Below are 4,939 nucleotides of genomic sequence, written 5' to 3'. Positions count from 1 at the left end.
CTGATCTAGCTCTCTGCTATGGCCTGGGAAAGCAGTGGAAGATGACTCAAGTCCTTGGGCTCCTGCTCCCATGTGGGAGACCTGAAAGAAACTCTTGGCTCCTGGCTTTGGATGGGCTCAGCTCTGACCATTGCAGCCATTTGGGGGGTGAACCAGCAGGTGGAAGACCTCTCTCTCTGTCTCTCTGTCTCTCTCTTTCTCTCTGCCTCTGCCTCTGTGTATATCCACCTTTCAAATAAAATAAATAATAGGGCTGGTTTGGAAGAAAGCAACAGGAATATGTTTCACACTGCAGGTGAGGAGCTAATGGAGAGGCAGTAGCTAATGGAGCAAGGTCCTAGAAGGAGAGAAGAGGGACTGAAGAATTAACCAAGACAACAGGAGGCATTGGTAGTTAACAGGAAGAGAAGTACCTCCTCCTTTAGATGGATGAAAATGCAGATAAGTGCATGAGTGATGGTATGTGACAGTGGGAGAAGAAGATAGGGGAGATAATTGAGGCCATCATTCCCTGATTATCCTGTTCTTTCTGGTGAAGAATTTGAATTTTATGAAAAATGGGCTTGAAGAAGGCAATATGTTAGAAATTTTAAGGGAAGCTTTAAAGGATTGAGACATTATTAAGGGGAATTACAGGCCTAAAGGACATGCAAGGAGCTAGGATGCTGGTGAGAGAACAGAGAATAGAAACACATCTATACTGAAGACCCTGATGTCAAAGAGGAAAGTAATTTTATAACACTGAGGAGGGTAGAGGCTTGTATAAGAAGACACGATTCTCAGGGGGCTGGTGCTGTGGCATAGTGGGTGAGGCCGCTGCCTGCAGTGCCAGCATCCCACGTGGGCACTGGTTTGGGTCTCAGCTGCTGTACTTCGATCCGGTTCTCTGCTGTGGCCTGGGAGAGCAGTGGAAGATGGCCCAGGTGCTTGGGTCCCTGCACCCATGTGGGAGACCTGGAGGAAGCTCCTGGCTTCAGCCCAGTTCTGGCCATTGCGGCCATCTGGGGAGTGAAACAGTGGATGGAAGACCTTTCTCTTTCTCTCTGCCCCTCTGTAACTCTGCCTTTCAAATAAATAAATAAATCTTAAAAGAAGAAGAAGACAACGACGACTACGACACGGTGGTCAATGCCTCAGGGGAGAAGATGGAGAAGGAGTCGTTGCTATTTGGACCTTGGGGAGCCTGGAGAGTGAAAAATCTTCTTTCCTCTCCAGGGACTTGGAAGGAAGTGTAGATGTGGAGTTCTTAGGAAAAGCCAGATCCCTTGCACCAGAAGTGGAGGCTTAGAGGTGGTTAAAGGGACAGAATTTAGGGTTTTTCCACCAAGAAATGAAGGTTTCAATGAAAGGAAAGATTGAAGAGTGGGCCCATGATGGGAAGGGCTAAAAGGCAGAATAGCAGTAGGAGGGTGAATTAACCAGGGGCAAGGAGGGGCGGATCAGTGTGGGGATGACCAGATGGGAAAGGGAAAATGACCCAAAAGACCTGCCTTGTGAACCATGATTTTGAATGACATGATAGGAGGCAGACAGTTTTCACTAGCTGTTATTCATTTGTTCCTCAGTGAAGAGGCAGCACTGAGTAACATCAATGCTTGGTTCCAGACAGCTCCAAGTCCAAGCTCCTATTCAAAACACTCATGAGAAGTCACAAGCCATTAGAACTCCAGAGAGCCCAGCCCGAGAGGAAGTGAGCAGGAGTGTTAAAAAATGGCCAGAGTGGAGCACTGTGTTGGGATCTTTCAAGAGTAAGTATGTTTTCCAGGCTCTGAAGGACTTCAACTCCCCCTAGAGACTTTCAGAAAGGAAACTATTCTCGGCCGCAGAGCAAGAGCCAGAGAAAGCAGGGGGAGATGAAATCTAGAACACAGGTGTAGGGATTATATTAGAAGAGGAAGGACTTCTATCCTCTGGGATGGGAAGTCAAGAAAGCCCGTTCTCTGAATCTAATTCACAGAGTGATGAGTTTGCTGGAATTAATCAATTGTGTTAATTTACTGGATTTTGTTTCTTTGAATTATGTGTAAAGTTACAATAGTATGCATGGTTGGGCTGATTTTAAGTACTTTTGAAGATTTCTACAAAGTATCAGCTGACCAGTTTAAGTTTAGCTTAGCCCAGTTTTAGTTTTAATTTATTTGCAGCTGTTTCACTGAAGTCATTCTGCCATGGCTGGCCAAAGTTCAGTGTATTCTAAGTTTTTCCTTGCTTCAGTTCTAAGACTTTTGGGAATAGGGTTTTCTTGTACATTTTACTTTACAAGTGTTGTGCAATGATTCAAATGTCAAAAATTTTATAAACAATCTGGGTGTAGGTTCTCTCTTCCAAATATTTTTCAATCCAATAATTTGCCTTTTTCTTTAAAATTTTTTGTGCATTTGTAATTTTAGCAGATGTTTAGATGTGAGCTACAATATGACTATACTGGATTTTCATGCTGGTTGGTAAACAATATAGTAGAGATTGCTTCTAGTTCCATCAATATCACAATAGGAAGACTGCATTGTAGAAAGGTCCCTGCTTATCTTTATTATTGATTAAGTAGTTGTTACTACTTCTAAATTGTTAGCTTTTTACTTGGTTTTCTTTTATTTTACTGAGATATTATGAAGTTCATTCTTTTTTTAAGATTTATTTTATTATATTTAAAAGGTAGAGTGATAAGGAGAGAGGGAGAGTCACAGAGAGAAAGACAGCTTCCATCCATTTGTTTACTCCCCAGATGCCCACAATGGCCAGGACAGGAGGCCAAAGCGAGGAGGCCAGGAACTTCATCTGCGATTCCCAAATGGGTGGTAGGGCTCCAAGTACTACAGCCATCATCCTCTGCTTTGCCAAGCCCATTAGCAGGGAGCTGGATGGGAAGTGGGGCAGCCAGGACTTGAATTTACACTCTGATATGGGGTGCTGGTGTTGCAGGTGGCAGCTTAGCCCATTGTACCACATTAGCCCCAAAGTTCATTCTTTTAAAGTGTACAATTCACATTGTATTTTAGTATAGAGAGTTATGCATATATCACCACAATCAAATTCAGGATATTTTCATCATCCTAAAGGAAATTTCATGCCCTCAAACTCACACCCCAGACGTTGCTCCCATTAGCAGTAACTCTGTTCTCTCCTCTTCCCAACTCTTGGGCAACAAATAATCTACTTTCTGTCTAGAGATTTATCTACTCTGTATATTTCATATAAATTGATTCATAAAATATGTAGCCTTTTGTATCTGGCTCTTTCACTCAGTGTACTGTTTCCAGTATGTCTAATATTCATCTATATTGTAGCATGTATCAGTGGCAGGGTCCTAGGTATTTGAACCATTTTCCGCTCTGTTCCCAGCAACATTAGCAGGCATGCTGGATCAGAAGTGGAGCAGCCAAGACTCTAACTGGCACTCTGATATGGGATGCTGGCATATTAAGAGGCAGCTTTATCTCACTGTGCCACAACCCTAGACCCTATGATTAATGTTTTTAAGGGAATATTTGTGAAAATTTGTCAAAATGTTTCTAAAGCCATTGTGCCATTTAACATTTTCAACAGGACTGTATAAAAGTTATAATTTCTCCATATCCTTGCCAACCTTCATTCCTTGTTTTTAATTATATGCATCCCAGTGAGTATGAAATGGTATCTTGTGGTTTTGATTCACATTTTCTTAATGTGAATATTTTTTTCATATGTGAATTGAAAATTGATGTATTTTATTCTTTGGCTGTTTTCAAGATTTTTTTGTCATCTTTGATTTTTCTCTTGTTTGATATGCCTAAGTATAGGTGTCTTTCAGTATTTATTATACTTGGTGTTTTCTGAGCTTCCTGGATTCATAGCTTGGTGTCTGTCATTGATATCAGAAAATTCTCATCCTTTATTATTTCAGGTATTGTTTTCTGTTCCTTTCTTTCTCTCTTCTTCTCATTGGATGTATGTTTCATCTTTTGTTGCTTTCCTGAAATTATTGCAAATACTATTTTTAACATCCTTTTTTTCTCTTTGCTTTTCTTTTTAAGATGTATTTATTTATTTAAAAAGCACAGTGACTTGGGGCTGACATTATGGCGCAGCCGGTTAAGCTGCCACCTACAGCACCGACATCCCATATGGCACTGGTTCATGTCCCAGCTCCACTTCTGATCCAGCTCCCTGCTAATGTGCCTGGGAAAGATAGCTCAAGTGCTTGGGCCCCTGCACCCATATGGGAGACCTGAAGGAAGCTCCAGGCTCCTGGCTATGGCCTGGCCCAGCCCTGGTTGTTGTGGTCATTTGGGGAGTGAACCAGGAGAAGATGACCTCTTTCTCTGTCTCCTCTCCCTCACTGTGACTCTACCTTTCAAATAAATAAAATAAATCTTTAAAAAAAAAAAGGGTAAATAGAGGCTGGCACTGTGGCGTAGTGGATAAAGCTGCTGCCTGAAGTGCCAGCATCCCATATGGGTGCCGGTTCAAGTCCCAGCTGCCCCACTTCCAATCCAGCTCTCTGCTATGGCCTGGGAAAGCAGTAGAAGGTGGTCCAAGTCCTTGGGCCCCTGCACCTGCATGGGAGACCCAGAAGAAGCTCCTGCTCCTGGCTTCAGCGCAACTCTGCCTGTTGCTGACAATTAGGGAGAGAATCAGTGGATGGAAGACTCCACTCCCTTTGCTTCTCCTCTCTCTATGTAACTCTGACTTTCAAATAAATAAATAAATCTTAAAAAAAATAAAAAGCACAGTGACAAAGAGAGAGGGATGGTGGGAGGGAGACACACATACACATGCACACACACAATTTTCCAACTGCTGAATCATTCCTCAAATGGCTGGAACAGCCAGGTTTGGGCCAGGCTGAAGCCAGGAGCCAGGAATTCCATCCTCCTCTCCCATGGGTGGCAGGAGTCCAAGTACTTGCATGATTTTCTGCTGCCTTCCCATTTGCCTTGGCAGGAAGGAAACAGCCAGGACT

This window comes from Oryctolagus cuniculus, chromosome 1, assembly GCF_964237555.1.
Source record: "Oryctolagus cuniculus chromosome 1, mOryCun1.1, whole genome shotgun sequence".
NCBI classification, from domain to species: Eukaryota; Metazoa; Chordata; class Mammalia; order Lagomorpha; family Leporidae; genus Oryctolagus; species Oryctolagus cuniculus.
This window is presented reverse-complemented; position numbering follows the sequence as displayed.